The following is a 21146-nucleotide window of genomic DNA, read 5'->3' on the forward strand; positions in this document are numbered from 1 at the left end:
TCTAAACACCTCCTTAAATTGCTCTACGACACGAGATCGAAAGCCTTCTCGGCATCTAAAAAGGCCGTAGATAACGGTTTCCTTAGGACATATGCCGCGCCAAATAGCGAAATGAGCCATCTAATATGGTCGTCCGTCCCCCTACCCTGAATAAAACCATGTTGCCAAACCGTGACTAAGTGCTGCGAAACCTTATTAAGGTGAGATGCAAATATCTTCGAATATAGTTTAGTATCATTATTTAACAGTGTTATTGGTCTATAAGAACCCATATTCATAGTCCTTCCCTTTCTTTTTCAAAAAAAGTATAATATTAGCGGTCTCCCATGATGCTGGAGATATGGCCCCATTTCTAACCTCCTTAAATAAGCCCAGCATCTCCTGGCCAACCTCATTAACAAAAAGATTATAAAATTCTAGTGGTATGCAGTCCGTAACAGTGGCCTTGCTAGATGGAAGAGCTTGCAGAGCCCTATAAAGCTCCTCCTGAGAGATTTCAGTACCCAAAAAAGAAGCCTCCTCCAGTGATAACCTCGCTCTATGCGGAAATTCATGCTCGTGAGTTATCTTGTTTACTTCTGGTGGGGCTGCCGCTATATATAATACCTTGTAATATTCTTTAAAGGCTTCCCTAATCTCTGTGGCATCAGACACTATGTCCCCCTGCAGATTCCTAATTTGCTTTATATGTCCTAGTCCTAACTGCTAATAATAGGCATACTGTCTCACTATATTCAGGACGTTGTTTTTTAGCGAGATACTTGCCAGGCATTTTTTCCATATAAAAATCATTCAAAGCAGCTTTAGTCACCATTATTGAATACGTAATTATATAGGGATCCCCGCAATTATTTACCAAATAGGTTAATTTGGTATTCCAGAAGAGCTAATTTCTGATAATAGCCCTTGATTTGTTCAGTACTATTTCAATGTTTGTTCAGACTATATCTCAGTGTCTCCCCTCTCACTGACGCTCCAAAATCATTCCTGGGGGTGCACTGTCTTTATTATAACTAAAAAACTCGCAAATCCAGCCTTTCATATAGTTCACATAATCCTGATCAGAGAGAAGTGCTCTCTCAAAAGTCCATTTATTCTGTGCCCTCCTTACTCCTAACAGTAGAACTTCGTAAACTAAAGGATTATGGTCCGACATTACCCTAGGGAATATCTCTATCTGAGCTTTCTCCAAAAGGGATAGTGAGACCAAAAAGTAATCTGACCTTGCAAATTTGCAATGAGGAGCCGAATAATAGGTGTATCCAGGCTCAGTGCCCCTCAGACTAGGCCAAGCATTAGTCAAACCTACGTCTCTAAGCAGATTTTTCATCGCCCTAGACGCTTGAGGTTTACGGTTCTTGCCTGCTGCCTCAGCTTTATCTGACATGCCTTTAGATCCATTAATATTTAAATCCCCACATACTAGATAGGGAGCAGGCAAGAAGGGAGCTCGATGGATAAGAGGTTCAGTACTGAAGGGTCATCTAGCACGGGGCATATACTGAGCACAGAGTGAATATACCGGCCCCTCCTTTAATTTCCATGATTATCCACCTGCCATAGTTATCCGCAATCTTTCTCTCACACGTAATATTTTTGCTTTTAAACAAAACTGCCTCCCCCTCGGTCCTGACGTCCTGTGTAGTATATGCAGTTAGCTTAAACCCTAAAGTATCGAGCAATTTATAATCTTTACAGGCTATATGAGTCTCTTGAAGACACACCAGATCTGCTTGTAAGACTTTAAGATCTTCTTGCATCCTTCTTCTTTTAGTCCCATCATTAAGGCCACAAATATTTATAGTTGCAATACGAAGATTAGCCATTATTCATTAGATCACTTCTTTTCATACAAATCCAACAATTCAGATTTATATTAATCATAGGACTCCCATCATAACTACATAGGGTCCCTGTCAGATTTCTATGAAAACATTGGGTTCTTATTTTTGTAATTTTAACACTTTTTACAGGTTCCAAAAATAGTGAAGACACAAAAAAAGCAGAGAAAAAAATATAACATTCTTTAGCTGTAGTTTGCTTTCAACTTTATCACCAAAAAACCAAGCCCCCCCCGCCCCCGCCACCCCTCACACCCTCCCCCCTCCCCCACCCTGTGAAAGCTGCCAGACCTCCCATTGCTGTATGATAGAGAAAGCACACAGAGCCACGGCGCCTCCACCCCCCCACACAGAAGAAAAAAAAAACAGCTCTATTGTTCAACAAATTCTTTTTTTTCTACCCCCGCCATCCCAGATAAGAAAAGGAAAAGGGCCCTACGAAAGAGAAGCCATGATAGCATTGGTTCCTTATAAACTAATGACACGCAACCAGCCCTCTTCACGCAATTCTTATGCTTTTCTCTTCTCCCCCTGAGCTTGTTCAAGATACTCTCTAGGCTGAATCTCCAAAGCAAAAAATCTAGCAGCCCCTTTAACAACCGTTTTTAGCCTCGCAGGAGCAGGTAAAATTGCCTCGAACCCAGCATCTTGAAACGGTTTAATTAACTGCCGCAGGCGCCATCTACGCTCCACAGTTATATGGCAAAAATCAGGGCGTACGAAAAATGAAGTGAGAAATTACGAGAAAAAAAATCTGAATTGCCCTCGACTGATTTGTATCTCTGCTAGGCACCTTATGGCGGACGAAGGGAAATCTATGAACCCACTGGATCTCTCAATCCGAATCCCATCCAATCAGTTCAGGAAAAGACTCCTTTAAAAGGCCTAGCATGAAACCCCTAATGACATCACCTTCCATGCCTTCCTTAATCCCAAGGACTCGGAGATTGTTTCTTCGCTGATGATTTTGTAAGTCCTCCAGTTTCCACATCACGTCAGATAGTTGGGCTTCATGAGTCTTTGTTTGCTCTCTAACAGCATCCAAATCCTTCTCCACCGCAACAGTTCTTACTTCCATTGCATCCAATATTTCACAGATTTCCCCACAGGTACAGCCTACTTGCCCTGTCTTGTCTTCTTCCCATCAGCTCTGGTCTCTGCCCGATGTTCCTTAATGGTCTCAAGGATAAGACTCGCAACGGTTTTTCATTTGCTACAGATACCCCTAGATTTACAGAAAAGGAAGTACTCACAGGGGCTGAGGTTGGTTCCAGAGGGCCAATAATTCTAGTGTCTGAATAATCCCACTTCAGGCCAGAGGCATTGCTGTTTTTATTTTTCTGTGTCGGCGTAGCATTTAAATTATCCCCTTCTTATGCTGCCCCTGTTTCTGCCAAAGCATTTGAGACACTACCCTTTTTACCTACTATTTGTTTTTTTCCTTGCAGGATCCTCTGCTTCACTGCCCCTGTGTCCTGCTGTTTTTTCAGAGTGCGGGTCTCTTGGTGTTCACCTGAGCAAGCCTCCATGTTTGAAGGAGATAGTTCTTGTCTCAATTGAGTAACATTAGTACCTGCTATCTCTTTCTGCTCCCTCCGCTGTCTCGTGGATTTTGGTGGCATTTTCCTGATGTTAAGCGCAAAGATTTGATCAGCTCTCTGGGTGGAAAAACCCTTACAGCCGTCTTGTGTTGTGTTACTCCCGCCCCCAGAGAGCCGCAACGCCTCCCTGCTGCCGCTGCGCGGATCCGTGGTTCCGGAACCTGGAAACGGAACACGTCGGCTACAGCAGCCTTTGGAGTGCCAGTAGCCAGGAGGGGCACCACAGTGCCCAAGACGACCCCGTCCGATGTCATCCGGTTTCAACAGCGGTCAGACAGGTAAGTCTAACATCTGAGAGCATCTAAAACTCATCAACAATGCTCCATGTGGTAGTCGGGGAAAGAGGCTCTGCCGCGGAGCTCTACACCGCCACCATCTTTCAAGACAGAGTGTCCGCATCCACCTACGTCACCTGCACTGGTTCCCAGTTGAGTCCCGGCTCAAATATAAAATGCTGTCCATTGTCCATCGAGCCCTGTATGGGTTGGGCCCGATCTACCTGCAGAGTCGCTTTGTCTTTTACAAACCGGTTAGACAATTGCGATCCTCTGATCAGTTCTTAATACAGAACCCTCGCTTTAACCGCCAGAGGCTGGGCGGGTGTTCTTTCACCCGCAAAGCAGGCCTAGCCTGGAACGCGCTTCGATTGGCCCTTAGGAGGGTGCAGGACCCGGTATCTTTTAAGAAGAAATTAAAAACTTTGCATTTTTGAGGTTATTTGATAAGAGTGTGGTAGGCTTTCTGGAACTAGCGCCGGGATACTTTGAGTAGCTGTGCGCTCTACAAATTCAATATAACATAACATAACATCTTGCTTTCCTCCCCGCCACAATCTTGCTGCATCTAAGAATTCAATTGACTCTTTACTCATGTTGTATGTGAGTTTGATGTTGCAGTTGTTACTATACAAAAGTTCAATATATTTGATGGCACTCTCCACGCTACCTTTCCAGATCAGGAAAATGTCATCTATGTAGCGGAGCCAGGTGTTAACCTGATTCCACATCTGATGCATGTTGGGAGCTTTGTGTATTTCTTCTTCCCATGTCCCTAGAAACAAGTTGGCAAAGCTAGGGGCAAAGCATGTCCCCATTGCTGTGCCGAGTGTCTGTTTGTAGATTTCATCTTTGAACATATAAATGTTATTAGTGAGACAGAGTTTTATCATCTCAACTAACATATTCATGTGTTCAAGGTACCTGATTGGTCTCTGGTCTAAAAAGTGTTGACATGATCTTATCCCTACATCGTGATCAATAATAGTGTACAATGCGTTCACATCCATAGTTTTCAAGATCAGATCATTTGCCCATTTTACATTTTGTATTTTTTTCAAAAAGTCCTTAGTGCCTTTGACATGTGATGGTAGATCTGTAACAAAGTTTCTTAGGAAGTAATCAACATATTTTGAGATGTTTTCTGTGATGCTCCCAATAGAGGAAACAATGGGTCTCCCTGGTGGTGTGATGGGATACCTGTGTATTTTTAGGAGTAGGTAAAAAATAGGGAGTCTTGAGTAATCACGTTTCAAGTAACAAAATTCTTTCCAGTGTAATATGCCATTGGTTCTCCATCCATCCAGTCTTTCCCACATGGCTGTGATACTTTGGTTATATTCCCTTATGTCGCTTTTGGAGTAGAAGTGTTTGTCTTCTAGATGCCTCAATGCTTCCTGTATATACATTTCTTTGTCCCATATCACTATGTTCCCTCCTTTATCCGAATGACGAATCACAATAGTGTCGTCTTTAGCCAAGAGTTGTATTATTTCATTTTGAGTTTGGGATATATTCCAATTAGTGACTTTTTGTTTCTTGTGTTCTCTGTTCTTAATGAGTTCGTACATCATGGTTTCATGGAATGTGTTGATGTTGTCATGCGAAAGCTTAGGGTAAAATTTAGATTTGAGTTTAAAATCTGTTATGGTCGCTTGGTTGGTGATGATGTCCATACTTGCTAGTGTGTCTCTTCTGGGTCTATTTCTGCCAATATACTTTGCATGGCTAGGAGAGGACCTACGTCTCTGATTCATAGTGTATCATTCTCTGTAGGTATAATATTCGAGGCATGGTTCATGGAGTTCAGGGATTCCGGCAAACTCTCTAACCCTGCTTGATATGGTTTATGTAGTTTATGCCATTTTTTAAAATTTCACCTTTCTGATGTGTATGAAAATGTCAATTCTTGTTTCTGGGTAGTTAAAGTAATTGGTGGGGCAAAAGGAAAGACCGAGACACAGCGTTCTTTTTTATAATGTAGTGAGTGGTCTATTCGATAAGTTGATGATAGTTTTGCTTACCATGTCATTATCCATCATTGTTTCTTGGAGGTGGTTGCCTTGTTTCCGACTGGCATTTTTGCTCGTCCTCTGCTTCTTCTGTTCCCTCTGTTTGTCTCGCTTTCTTCTCTGCTTGTTTCATCCATGTTTCTTCCCCGGCCTCTCCCTCTCTGTCCCCTACCTCTGGCTCGTGTTCTTGGGGTGGGTGTTGCTCTCGGAGTTTACCTTCCTATTTTCATGATGCAAAACACGTCTAAAAACGTTGTAGGGACTCCAGTTTTTCTTTGTCTGTTCGCCCTTCTTTCATTTGCTTGGTTTTGGACTTCATCAGCGTCGCTGCTAGTAATTGAGTCAGTTCCACGAGCTGTCTCACTTTCTTCAATGGGTTCACCTTGCATTCGTTTTTAATACAGGTAGTCATACATATGACTGTAAGTGAGAATCCGGCCCGATTGATAGTCCATGCAGTCGCCGTGGAGTTTCCTTTGTTTTCAGGTCTTAATATACTCCTCGTATCCTATCATCCGTGTTTTCAGTTCTTCTGATTGTTTCTTGTTCTTTGTGGTATTTCAGTTCGTCTTCCAATATTGTGAGTTCTATTAATATTTTCTTCCTATCTTCCCAAGCATATTTGACAAGAATTGTCAACATATTCTTGGAGCTCTGGGCCGAATTTTGTGACCATTCCTCGAGCAATTCAGGATTAGGGGATTCATACGACGGAGTGGTATATATCCTTCGGCCACGTGGGACCATATCTTTATCGATGTAGTCTTGCAAGTTTATGTCCTCCCACCACTTTGAGATTTCCGTTTTTTTGAGTTTCTCCATTCTTTTGAGTTTATCATGTAATGTCACATCCTTTGTTGGAGCACATATTTTTTGTTGTTTGTTGGAGGTTCTTGCGAACAGGCTTTGTGCAGCCAGACGTCTTTCCGATTCCTCATCCATTATGCACGTGTACAAGTGATAGATAAGATACAAAGGTTGTATATCAAATATATAGATAGTCAGAGTGACTAGTGACTAGTTATGCAACTGCAAAGTCCACCCTCTTAAGCAATAGAGGGTTTTTACTGCCGGGCACAAAAAGTTTCTTCCTTTCTTGTTTCTTTTTCCACCCACCTGCGGTGGTGTTTTCCTGATGCTGCTGGTTATATTGGTAGGTATAAATCAGAGCAGTTGAATGGGTGCTGTAGTAGCGTGTCTAGCGTAATAGTAATAGTAGGCCAGTGCAGGCGTTTTGCAGGGGAACTCTGAATGTTTTCCATGTACCTGTTTACGCCACTGTCCATAGCACCTTAAGAAAATCTGTTTTCATTGGTGTATGGAGGCTCAGTGACCAAAGTTCCGTGATCTTGCAACAATGTGGCACTCGGAATATTTCTTGTGGCACTCGGAATATTTTTCTCTTCTCTCGCCACACAGATACGGGGAGCGGTAAGAGATGGCGGTCGTTTGGTGTACTGAGACACTGACCGTGTCCTCCGACCCATTCAATACCCCCAGTACTTTCCCCCATTCAGCACCACCCCAGCCCCGCTTACCTCTGGATTCTTGTAGTCATTCTTCTTCGCTAGTGCCTGTCGTTGCTCTCCACTTTTATGCAGCGCTCAGGTATATCCAGATCAGGTTTTCCGAAGCCGTGATTCTTCTTGGTTTGTCACAGCCTTTTTTTCATCAGTGTTCGGCGGTTCGTCAGGTCATCTGCTGGACTTTTCACAAAGTGTCTTGCCTTGTCTGCAGATGTTGCACTGTGAATTGAAGATTTATTGTTTAACGAGAAGGAAAAGATTTGTCATTTTCTGTAGGCGTGGCTTGTAAGGCTTTGCCCGCTTCCGTGTATCTCCGTTTACCGGGTAACGGTATCCACCTCCGATACTTCAGCCCTATTCTCCATGAAGCGCTCAGCTTGATCTCACCAATTTGTCATTAGGTTTTCTTCAGTGTTACCAAGTACTTTATGTTCATTTTGTGCTGGCCAGCCGTCTTGAAGGAGCATCCATTTTAAACATTCCTCGTGTTGCTTATATTCCCCCACTTTTTGATATTTCATAGATGCATACACACAATTGAAATATACGGCCACTGAAGGAACTTCCCTTACATATTGTTTATTCCCCCACTAGGCCCATGATAAATGGAGCGCTCTCTGGCAAATGTACAACGTGGCAGGCACCGCACGGTGCTTGTCACGTTGTACATTGAAAAGGCTTTCAGCACCGCCCGCTGCAATGTTAAAAATGCGGATGCGCCCGCCAGTGTGGGGCGCATCCTAATGGGATGTGCGGGACCACCGCTACCATTGCGGGCGGTCCTATTTCCCACTGGTATGGCGGGCGTTAATGTGCCCCTAAGTTTTTTCCAAGGTTCAAGTAATAGCACTCCCTCAGGATATTCCAGATGCAATCCACTTCCTTAGGGGGGTGACTATCTGTCGAAAACACAGCATCTATTTTGTGATGTGTTATTTAACCGTTAGTATGGATACCACTTGCAAATATACATATTATTACTTCATAGTATTGGTTGCATTCAACAGTTATAAAACATTTCATGTATATGTTTACTTAGTACCACATGTAATTAATGTGAAAATATATATAGTACTGACACAGGACAATCTACTTTCCTAGATGGGCAAGTTACTGCGGTAAAGACAGCATCCATTTTGTAATGGGATGCTCTTCTTTATGTAAGTATGTGGTTTCTACATAATATCGATTGCATTAGACAATTATACATGTTCTTACTTCCTAATATTGGTTGCATTTGCTAATTGTACGAACGATTTTTTTTTTTGCAGAGTTTTATATAGCGCGAACTAGAACCGAACTGAATCAGATATCAGAGCGCTTTACATAGCACCAGTTACGTTACATGAGGACACGCATTCATTTTTAGGCACGGGGAGATTAAGTGATTTGCCCAGAATCACAGGAGGTTTTTTTTGGCATCGTTACCGAGACTCGAACCCAGATCCCCAAGTCCGAGGTCGAGCGCCCTAGCCGTTACCACATGTGAAGATAGCACCATCTTATGGTTTGATTATCGGAATCAATTTTAAAGTGAAGACTTGCTATGCCTGACAGAAGTATTTTATCATTTTAAATTTATACACAATTTAAGAAATAAATATATATATAGGACTCCTCCTTTTTGCTCATTACCCATGACATCACCAGTCTATATTATTATTATTATTATTATTATTATTAAGCGTTCTTATATAGCGCTCGATTACCCGTAGGCATCTCGGCGCTTGCCTTGGGAACCCGTCCTGGTTGTTCCCTGTGAGATACCCGTACTGGGCATCCCCAAGGAGAAAACCAGGCATCCCGCCGCAGGGGGGCCATAGTGGAGATTAAGCAAGCTAATGCCCAGAGCTGCAGAGTGTGAACCTGTGACTCGAGTAGGCACCGAAACGAGAATTATCGAGTCCGTGGATATTTTGGGCTCAAGACCCTCCCGCGTCAGGAATTGAACCCTGGTCCTGGGTCTGACCTCTGCTTCAGGGTCTGCCGCCTCTAACCAGTGAGCCACACTTCTCCACGTCTATATACGTGCATACAGCATGACAAGGGGGTGGAGGCTGTCAAATATTTTCTGGATCAGAGACCAGCCAAATATCGAGAACATGGCACGATGCTGATTGAAATGTTGAGGTTTTGTTTGCAAAATAATATCTTTCTGTTTCAGAACACATTTTTTAAACAGACCTCAGGGACGGCGACGGGAACCTGCTTCGCCCCCAGCTACGCGAATCTTTTCGTGGGCTGGTGGGAGGAGCAGGTGGCCCTTGCCGGAGACAACACAAAATGGGCGGGGCACGTTGTGGTGTGGCGTCGTTATATAGACGACCTTTTTCTGGTGTGGAGGGGCTCCTCTGCAGAAGCTAATGAATTCATTGTGGATCTCTACAAAAATAATTTACATCTAAAATTCACTGCAGACATTAGTGATGAGCAAGTGCACTACTTAGATCTGAGGGTATTTGTCAGTGAGGGTAAGCTGCAGACTGCCCTTTATAGGAAACCAACGGCAGGGAACAGCATACTCCATGCCGAGAGCAGTCATCCTCCAAGCCTCGTACGAAGTATACCGTATGGTGAATTGCTTAGGCTAAAAAGGACCTGCTCCCGTGACATTGACTTCATGTCAGCAGCAAAGGAGAGCATACAGAGGTTCCGCATGAGAGGATATAATCAGGATATGCTCAACAAAACCCTTGAGAAAGTAGCTAGAATCCCGAGGCAACAACTACTTGATTGTGATCAGAAAAAGAAAAGCGATTCTGATACTGAAAACAAATTCAGGATGATCACGACATACTCGGATGGGGCTAATGCTCTAAGAGGCATGCTCTCGAGGAGTTGGCACATTCTGCGCACTGACCCAATAATTGGGTGTGATGTACCCGAAAGACCTCTTATTACCTTTCGCAAATCCAGATCTATCAAGGATATGGTAGTGCACAGCCATCTTGCTTCCATTAAAATTCCTACGAAGGGTACCCTTAGGGACATGGCAGGTTTTTTCCCATGTGGAAGATGCCGGGCATGTGAAAACAGCAAGACGGTCCTCTATTACCAAATTCCAGGTTTATCCTACCCCAAGAAAATTAAGGAATTTATTACATGCACCACACCTTATGTGGTATACTGTCTCGTATGTCCCTGTGGCCTTAAATACATAGGCAGCACAATTAACAACGTGAAGATGCGAGTGTTAGAACATCAACGAGCCATAATGAATAAGGATATATCTTATCCCGTGGCCAGACACTTCGCTCAGGAACATCAGAGTAACCGTGAGTTGCTTCAATATTTTGGTCTAGACCATGTACCATCTAATCCCAGAGGAGGAGACAGACTATTATGTTTGCGTAGACTTGAGTCGCGATACATAATAGATATGCAAACTAAACAGCCGGGTGGGCTGAATATTGGGGAGGAACTCACTGTGCATCTGGGAAGATAATGTGATAGGCTGATATGATACTATATTCTTTGTCTATAAAGGAACATAGGTGCTACAAGAATCCTTATAGAAAGACATATCGTTATTATGATCAGTGCAATCTGCCCTCCTTCCTTTTTTCCTCCTTTTTTCTTTCTTCTTTCTTTTTCTCTTTCTCTCTCTCTCTCTTTCTCTCCCTCTCTCTCTTTATGCTTTCTCTTCTTCCCCCTATGACTCTGGAATTTGACTGATACTTCCCAATTTTCCCTCTCCAATTTCCATGTAACGAAATATGATTATAGTTTGACCTGTATAAAGAACTAGGTTCACCAACTAACTCACCCGGATGAAATTGAAAGGGAGTTCCAGGTCTTATGTGGTTTCATTAGCCGATTTAGGACTAAATTATGAGACATATGAATGTTGTATATTGCTGAAATGAGGTGCTGAACGGATATTTTGTCAAGACATTGCGATCCTACTGTCATTACAGCAGTCAGTGACATGCCGATCCACGGCGAGATTACTTTTTTCGGTCACCGACAGGGGATTAGATTTCCCATTGATGGGTTTAAGCACAAGAGTGCTGACCAGCAACTTTGAAATAAAATATAAAATAAAATAAAAAAAGAGCCCCGTGTAATTGGCGGATGATCGCACTGTCTGAATATGGCAATTTCATGGTGTTGATAGAATCGAATTACAAATTGAATGAAAAAATCGCAAGCTGTGACAAGGAATCTGCCGGTGATATGCTGATACACAGCTAGATTCATTTATGTCAGACCGGCAATGACATAATACAATATTATATAACTGTGTTTTCGTTTGTGAAGAAACCACTACGAAATGGCCGCTGTTTTGCGATGTTATTTGAAGTGTCCATCATTCATTTCATTGACAGGAAACAAGGTGTATTTAACGTGTCGGAAAGACACGCAAATGTAAACACTGACGAAGGACTCTTAGGTCTGAAACGCGTCTGTTTGTCCGTAGCTGATTAAAGAATTACTGCTGCATAACCCCCGTGAGTGCGTTATCGTCTTTTGAAGTAAAGGAACGATTGGAGCTGCCATATATAAATATATATATATATATATATATATAGATATATATATATATATCTATATATATATATATATATACATACAAATTACATAAAATCTATTGAAAAAATCTATTATAAATTAAAACATTAACCTGCTTAAAAATCTTTCAGCTTAAATTGCCTCCTCCAGTCAGTGCAACAGTGCTGAAAGTTTTGAATTGCGGAGGGATAAAATGTACTATTCCCACTCAAGTCAGTGAAACGGTAGGGAAAGTGTTGGATAGCGGAGGGGTAAAAATTACTTTTCCCCCTCCAATGAGTTCATCAAAAAGGAAAGTATTGGATTGTGGAGGGGTAACATTTACTATTCCCACTCCATTCAGTTCAAAATTAAAAACAAAATATCATCAACAAAATACAAATATTTTTAAAAAGAAGTAAATAAAAAAATATGTAAATATGTTACAAATTACAATAAAAATATACTTAATTTAAAAATAAAGAATAAAATAAAACATATTCAAATGTTAAGTACATATCACAAATACCTATCATATTATATGAAATAAAAGAAAAAAATAATTTTCAAACCAATAAATATTTTTATTTAGAAATTATGTATAAACAAATACTTTATTTATCAGATAAATGTAGTCTATTAACTTCCTACCCTATAGCATTGCACAACTCACAACCAATATCTAAAATAAAATAAAAATTATTTGTATAATCAACATAATGAATTATCAATTAAACACAAATTATTAACTAAAAAACAAATTAAAACACATATAAATTAATTAACTTCCCACCCTTTATGCCTATAATCACCACAAGCCACATGTCAAATGAAACTGTAAAAAAATTAAATACAGAATAATTTTTTTCCCAATGAAATAACTAAAAGTATTTAACAACTAATTATAAAGTAAATACAATTAATTTACTCCCCACCCAAAACCGACACCCACACAAATTATTAAACAATTACCCTAATTAAATATAAATCAATTAATTATTATTAAGTATCAACTAATTATTAATGAATTACAAATAAAGTACTTCCCAACCTTCACCCCTAATAACTCCATAACCACAACTAAAATTAACTACACAATTTCTTGTATTTAATTGTCAATTAATTAATTAATAATAAACAACTAATTATTAATTAATTAAACATAAATTCCTTCCCAGCCTTTACCCCTATAAATCCCACAACCCGCTCCTAAAATTTATCACACAATTACCATCATTAATTGTCAATAAATTAAATAATATTTCCAACTAATGAATAATTAATTAAAACTTAATTACTTCCCACCTTATACCCCTATGTACTCCACAACTCACACATAAAATGTACCAAAAAATGTTTTAAAACATTATAAAATCTCAATTTAATAAAAAAAAAATGTTCATTAATTTATTGCAATTAAATTACTTCCCACAACCCGATTTGGAACAAAAAAACTTAAAATTTAATTAAAATAAAGTTAATAACTGCTAAAACAGGCATGTTAAAAAAAACATAAAGTATACTTATACAAAAAAATACATCACATACAGTTAAAATTTATACTAAAATACATAACATTAATAAAAAAGCGATATTTTAAGCAACTATAGTTTTGCAAATGAAATTAATGATTTCTATATTTTTTAAATCGTAATTTCTTACCTTAAAGTCGATATTCTTGACCACGATATTCTTGCTGTTGATATTTCTGTGTCACGATATTTAAAACTGAATATTAGTGTAAGACTTACCAGATTGGTCTCAAAGCTTCAGGAGTATTCTTTTAGCATTAGTCAAATCTCTGGGGGTCGAATTTTAGGGAAGATTGCTTATCGGGCATGCTCATTGGTTGAGCTCCATCCTGAGTCGAGATGGTTAACAGCGTTCACCCAAACACGTTTATGTTCTGCAGAATTCCTGGGTCTTGCTGAATACGTGAGCAAATATGTAAAAAAAATTGTAGATTCACCAGCACGCTTAGGGATCTTGTAAAAATGTACACACAATTTCAATCGCTTGACGTACACCAAAGCGTATTTCAGAGCATCAATAAAGCTATACTGTCTTCTCCATACCTGTGCAACTACAACCCTTGCAGGAAAACGATATTAACTACCGACACAAGTAATAAAGGATTCGGGGCCACACTATCTCAAGTAATTGACGGCAAGGAGAGAATTGTAGCCTTTGACTCGCGTACCCTTACAATACCTGCAGTGAATTACTAGGTGGTCGAAAGAGAGGCCCTCGCATGTTTCGTTCTCTAAAATATTTAAAGTTTTTCCTATGGGGTCTTCAATTCTATATCCGCACAGACCCTAAACCACTAACATACATGTTCAGCCCTAAAGGTTCCTCACACAGCACCCCACATATCACCCTGTGGGTCTTAGGGTTGGAAAGATTTTGCTTCAGAATGTAATATGTTCCTGGTAATCTAAACGAAGCAGCTGATTTCTTAACACGTGGCCCTATGAGCAAAGAGGAACAGTTTGACACTCCAGAATATCCCATCCTGGAGATCCACTCGTCAGTCAGAATGTCAGAGGAATGGGAAGAATACTCTGCAAATGACAAAACTTTTGACCAACTTAAGACATATATCCGGCTGGGTTGGCCCAAATGCTAGAAGGAAGTTATTGAAGGGGCCAATGGTTTCTGGGAATCAACCTAAACCAGAACTTAATATTCAGGAATAACAAAATAATACCACCTGAATGTATAAGAGGTAAGGTGATTGATCTAGTCCATGAAGGTCACCTTGGAAGGAGTTTGACTAAAGCCCAGCTAAGAGAACGATATTGGTTCCCCAACATGGATTCTTTAGTAGAATCCAAGGTTAAAAACTGTCTTTTTTGTGCCAATAGCGACAAATCCAAGGTTGTTCGCAAGGTTCCTTCATCCTTTGTGTCAGTTCCAGAAAACCCCTGTGAAAATTGTGCTCTGAACATAATAGGCCCCATTAATTGTAAAGGTGTACCAAAACGCTTTGTATTTGTCTTAGCTGCTTACGAGCCCCACTGGGTTGTCACTAGGATGGTAAACCAGATCACAATGGAGTACCTTATTGATTTCCTAATTGACAGATTTACTACAGAAGGCATTCAGTCCATCCTTATTTCAGATAATGGGGTGAAATTTACTTTCACTCTCATGACTGAATTCCTTTCTAAGTTAGCCATTAACCACCTTAAAACAGCCTTGTACTGTCTTGTACTGTCCTATGGCTAATGGCTTTGTAGAAAGAGTTAACAGAATGATCAAAGATTGTATACCACTAGCTTTTGGTAATCACCTTCCTGTTGAGAGGGCCATACAGGACATGCTCTGGGCATACGACAGGGCCCCTAACCAGGTCACCGACATATCCCCATTTCACTCACTCAAAAGAAGGAAGCCTTGTACAAAACTTTGCCCTAATTGGAGTGGGGGTGGTGGAAAGGTGCAATACAATTCGGTTGACATAAGTAATAAGAACACTTCCCATCAAAATGATTACAAAATGCCATAACACTTTCAAGAACGGCACCAAAAAACGGATTGTGCATATGTTAAAAACCTGATGGAAAATCCCAGGTTGCCCCCAAATTCTTTAAACCTTTGCAGATTGCCGAAATCAAACACAATGTGGTAGTCATGGACAATGGGCAAAAGTGGAGTATAGACAGACTAGCCAAGCACCATCCTCCAATAAATGATAACTCCAATTTTGCCCCTGCTACGCCAGAACTTCAGCAAGACCTTACTACCAAGGACACCAAAAGACTTGGGTCCTCACCAAAGTGCCATGAAGATTATTCTATGTGAAAGTATTTTTCCCTCTGTCGTTCCATTTATATAGGTGTGAAGATGTGTTGTACTTCTTAACTGTTCTTAGTTTCTTCTTTTTGATGTTTTATTTTGTTAATCATAGTATCATAATCCTCATGGTATTTCCCTTCTGTTTCCTTCCCCCTTTTCCCATATGGTACATTCCAGTCGTTCTGGCCGGAGTTGACTGTAGAATGTTGGAGTTAACTCCTGTGAGGCCGATCGTGAGGTGTTGGTGTGGCAGAAAGTGGAGACCAAAATGAAGACACTTTTCTCTTACCTGATGTATCCAGTGTCTCCATAACAACTCTGTTTTATGTAACGCTTAACAATCCTGTTGTCTGTCCTTATTTGAACCATCGGATGCTGAATAAAAGGGGCAAACTTGAAGAGAGCCAAGTGGACTGCTTTTAGCTCCTTCGAGTTGGAGGAAACCCTCCTCTCGTTATGAGACCACTCGGCCTGCTCTGACATCTGATCCAGGACTGCTCCCAAACTCACCAAGCTGGCATTGGTGGTAATCACTTTGTTTGGGTGTACTTTGAATAGAGAACCCCTCTGCAAGTTCTCCACTTGCAACCACCAACTCATCTCTTAGCAAATCAGTCAGTCAGTCAGTCAATTATCTTTATTCGATTATTAAAAATCATAAAAGAGCGAGCAATAATACATGACAACATTTCATCAGTACTCTGCTTAATTCAGAGACTCTGTCCATCACCACCCCTTGTTGTAAATAATTTTGTCCACCCTAAGCGTGGAAGGGTATACTCAGATGTGAGTCCCTTGCTCATTGCACCATCAGGATTCAAGCAAGCCGGGCCGAAGACGCCTGAAATGGCAGAAACCGGTCCCCGGAAGCTTGTTTCCTTCCCAGTGTAAGAATTGGCTTTTGTAGTCTGGTCTGCCCTGTTCCCATGATGCACTGGGCCAGGGACAGACTAATTTGCATACAGCCAGGTTCTGAAACTGGGATGGTGCAATGAGCTAAAAAACGGTGTTGGATCTAGCCCTGATCTCCTGACTGGGTGAGAGTACTCTGCTTAATTCAGAGACTCTGTCCATCACCACCCCTTGTTGTAAATAATTTTGTCCACCCTAAGCAAGGAAGGGTATACTCAGATGTGAGTCCCTTGCTCATTGCACCATCAGGATTCAAGCAAGCCGGGCCGAAGACGCCTGAAATGGCAGAAACCGGTCCCCGGAAGCTTGTTTCCTTCCCAGTGTAAGAATTGGCTTGTGTAGTCTGGTCTGCCCTGTTCCCATGATGCACTGGGCCAGGGACAGACTAATTTGCATACAGCCAGGTTCTGAAACTGGGATGGTGCAATGAGCTAAAAAACGGTGTTGGATCTAGCCCTGATCTCCTGACTGGGTGAGAGTACTCTGCTTAATTCAGAGACTCTGTCCATCACCACCCCTTGTTGTAAATAATTTTGTCCACCCTAAGCGTGGAAGGGTATACTCAGATGTGAGTCCCTTGCTCATTGCACCATCAGGATTCAAGCAAGCCGGGCCGAAGACGCCTGAAATGGCAGAAACCGGTCCCCGGAAGCTTGTTTCCTTCCCAGTGTAAGAATTGGCTTTTGTAGTCTGGTCTGCCCTGTTCCCATGATGCACTGGGCCAGGGACAGACTAATTTGCATACAGCCAGGTTCTGAAACTGGGATGGTGCAATGAGCTAAAAAACGGTGTTGGATCTAGCCCTGATCTCCTGACTGGGTGAGAGTACTCTGCTTAATTCAGAGACTCTGTCCATCACCACCCCTTGTTGTAAATAATTTTGTCCACCCTAAGCGTGGAAGGGTATACTCAGATGTGAGTCCCTTGCTCATTGCACCATCAGGATTCAAGCAAGCCGGGCCGAAGACGCCTGAAATGGCAGAAACCGGTCCCCGGAAGCTTGTTTCCTTCCCAGTGTAAGAATTGGCTTGTGTAGTCTGGTCTGCCCTGTTCCCATGATGCACTGGGCCAGGGACAGACTAATTTGCATACAGCCAGGTTCTGAAACTGGGATGGTGCAATGAGCTAAAAAACGGTGTTGGATCTAGCCCTGATCTCCTGACTGGGTGAGAGTACTCTGCTTAATTCAGAGACTCTGTCCATCACCACCCCTTGTTGTAAATAATTTTGTCCACCCTAAGCGTGGAAGGGTATACTCAGATGTGAGTCCCTTGCTCATTGCACCATCAGGATTCAAGCAAGCCGGGCCGAAGACGCCTGAAATGGCAGAAACCGGTCCCCGGAAGCTTGTTTCCTTCCCAGTGTAAGAATTGGCTTTTGTAGTCTGGTCTGCCCTGTTCCCATGATGCACTGGGCCAGGGACAGACTAATTTGCATACAGCCAGGTTCTGAAACTGGGATGGTGCAATGAGCTAAAAAACGGTGTTGGATCTAGCCCTGATCTCCTGACTGGGTGAGAGTACTCTGCTTAATTCAGAGACTCTGTCCATCACCACCCCTTGTTGTAAATAATTTTGTCCACCCTAAGCGTGGAAGGGTATACTCAGATGTGAGTCCCTTGCTCATTGCACCATCAGGATTCAAGCAAGCCGGGCCGAAGACGCCTGAAATGGCAGAAACCGGTCCCCGGAAGCTTGTTTCCTTCCCAGTGTAAGAATTGGCTTTTGTAGTCTGGTCTGCCCTGTTCCCATGATGCACTGGGCCAGGGACAGACTAATTTGCATACAGCCAGGTTCTGAAACTGGGATGGTGCAATGAGCTAAAAAACGGTGTTGGATCTAGCCCTGATCTCCTGACTGGGTGAGAGTACTCTGCTTAATTCAGAGACTCTGTCCATCACCACCCCTTGTTGTAAATAATTTTGTCCACCCTAAGCAAGGAAGGGTATACTCAGATGTGAGTCCCTTGCTCATTGCACCATCAGGATTCAAGCAAGCCGGGCCGAAGACGCCTGAAATGGCAGAAACCGGTCCCCGGAAGCTTGTTTCCTTCCCAGTGTAAGAATTGGCTTTTGTAGTCTGGTCTGCCCTGTTCCCATGATGCACTGGGCCAGGGACAGACTAATTTGCATACAGCCAGGTTCTGAAACTGGGATGGTGCAATGAGCTAAAAAACGGTGTTGGATCTAGCCCTGATCTCCTGACTGGGTGAGAGTACTCTGCTTAATTCAGAGACTCTGTCCATCACCACCCCTTGTTGTAAATAACATTTCATCAGAACACATAATAATACAGATCAATATTTTGTTAAAAAAAAACCTAAAATCACAATATACAGAATAGATTATGCATTAATATTAATATTAAAAGGATTAAAATCAGGGATATAAAAAGTAAACGTTAATCTGGGACAAGGTGCCTAATTCTAGATCGATGCTTATTTGTGCGTGCGCCTGCAACCAAAAAACTAGCGACGTGAAATGCTACTTTTAAATTGGGAAGAAGTTGCAGGAACATCATAGCTGGTTTTACCTGCGTAAAACCTAAATTGCACAGTATAGGCAGCAAGTATTTTTTCCTGATCTCCTTATAGTGGCCGCAGAACAGGATAAAATGAGTCGTATCCTGGGTAGAAAAGTAATCGCAATCACATGGTTCAGCATTTTCAGGTCTAATCCATTTTTTAAAATTACCCAGAATGAAGGGAATCAGGTCGAGACGAAATCTCGTAAGAAGGAAACGGTGGTATGGTTTATTTACCAAAAAAAGATATGGTTCCATACCTGGGACAGATGATAACGTACAATGTTTCCTAACCATAGATTTATTTAACTCTGTGGCTTCCCTCTCCAAAACATAGTAATTTGTCAGGAGATTTTTAACTGTTTTTATGTCTTCCTGATTTATCAAATGTGGAGAAGAAAAAAGTTCGGGTCGGCCAGCTAAAGTTAACTGCGTCTGAACATATTTTAACCATGGAATGTTATGTGCTCTATCCAGGGCTAAACAATCTTTAAGGATATTATGATTTAAAGTACTCCTGGTTGAGCCAAATTTTCAACCATCCAATGACTGGGGCTAGTTTTAAAATGTCGGTAATATAGCCCAATCCAAGCTCTGTGTGTATTATATATGTTGAAGTCGATTAAGGGACAGAAAGCAGAGTTCTCAGGAATTTATTTTCTACTTTCTGGATTTTGTCATGTTCATGATTAGTGTACCCCCAAATAACAGAGCCATATTGAGCAACCGACAAACATTTAGCTTTGTAGACCTTTATAATGCTTTCCATGGGTCGGGCTCCAAGTTTTTTAGCAAAACCAAGCAACCCAGCAGCCGCTCTTGCTACAGCGTTGCTTTTAACGGAATGCTGAGGACCCCACGTGCCCTTTTCATCAAAGGTCACTCCTAAGTAAGGAGAGGATGAAACTCTCCTAACCTCTTTCCCAGCACAGAAAAATGTTTTCGACTTTCTTTTCCTGCCTGCGGCTCCTACAATCATTACATGGGATTTTTCTACATTAGTTTTCATGTCCAACGAGGACATGAAATCCCCAAAGGATAAAAGAAGTTTGTTTAATGCCACTCCAGAGCGTGCCAAGAGGACAGCATCATCCACGTACAGGAGGACAGGTATCTTTGTCTCACCTGCACGCGGGATGTCGATGTGGGAAGCTGCCAGGACTGCCTCAAGGTCGTTTATATAAAGAGTGAAGAGGAGGGGGGCAAGGATGCATCCTTGCCTGACCCCCCTCTCTGACTTAAAGTGACAGGTACATCTTCCTTCCCTAGTCACTCTGACCGAGGTCTTAAGATCTCTATGTAGCTCGGCCAGATACCCCACCAAGGGAGCATCAATGCCCATGGTCAAAAGGACCCCCCACAGCTTAGCCCTGTTAACCAGGTCAAAAGCTGAGGAGAGGTCTGTAAAGGCCATGTACAGAGAGCCCCCCTTGGCAATTACATATTTGTTTATGATCAGTTCTAAATTAAGACACTGATCTAAAGTTCCTCTTTTGGCTCTAAAACCATATTGTGCATTTGATAGGGCACCCTTCCCTTCTAAAAACGGAGTCAGTCTTCCTAAAAGGACTCTCCCCAGGATTTTAACACTAGAATCAATGAGGGAGATTGGCCTATAACAGGCCGGGTCTGTTCTCTGTCCTTTTTTAAAAATCGGTATTATGGTAGACTTGGCCCAGCTAATAGGAAAAATAAAATCCCTTGTAGCGTTAAAAATATTAGTGAGAATTTTGGCACTTAGTTCAGGGGCACTCTTAAAGAAATCTGCGGGGACCCCATCTGGCCCCGGTGCCTTTTTAGAGAGTGTGTCATTAATCGCTTTTTTCACCTCCTCCTTACTAAAAGGGGGGATAGTGGCTACTACTTGTGTGAATTGCATTCCGCAACCTGGGGTATTATCAGGACAGCTATAGATGTTTCTGAAATGTGTGACCCACTGTTCGTCAGGTATGGTGCAATCTGCTCTCTGCTTCTCTAGGCCCACAAAATATGGATGGTTTATTATCGCCCAAAATCTAGAACTATCTCTCTGTATGTCAGGCGACAATAAGTCATTCCAGGCCTCCTTTTTGATCTCGGATTTCCTCGTCCTGATAGCATAACTATAGTTTTTCCTCAGTGATGCTATCTGTTCTTTGTCTCTTGGTTTATTTTTTAAGGCTTTC

General features: G+C 41.7%; 1 long non-coding RNA gene across 1 annotated transcript in view; it reads left to right on the forward strand.

Moving 5' to 3' along the window:
• LOC144754334 (uncharacterized) overlaps window positions 1-15946 on the forward strand; it is a 105242-nt gene extending 89296 nt beyond the window's left edge. Inside the window, exon 3 of the long non-coding RNA XR_013594710.1 lies at window positions 15725-15946. This is a non-coding gene — a long non-coding RNA (uncharacterized LOC144754334). The remainder of the gene's footprint in view (window positions 1-15724) is intronic.
• Window positions 15947-21146: the final 5200 nt, after the last annotated feature.

Source organism: Lissotriton helveticus, chromosome 5_1 (assembly GCF_964261635.1).
Source record: "Lissotriton helveticus chromosome 5_1, aLisHel1.1, whole genome shotgun sequence".
Classification (NCBI taxonomy): domain Eukaryota; kingdom Metazoa; phylum Chordata; class Amphibia; order Caudata; family Salamandridae; genus Lissotriton; species Lissotriton helveticus.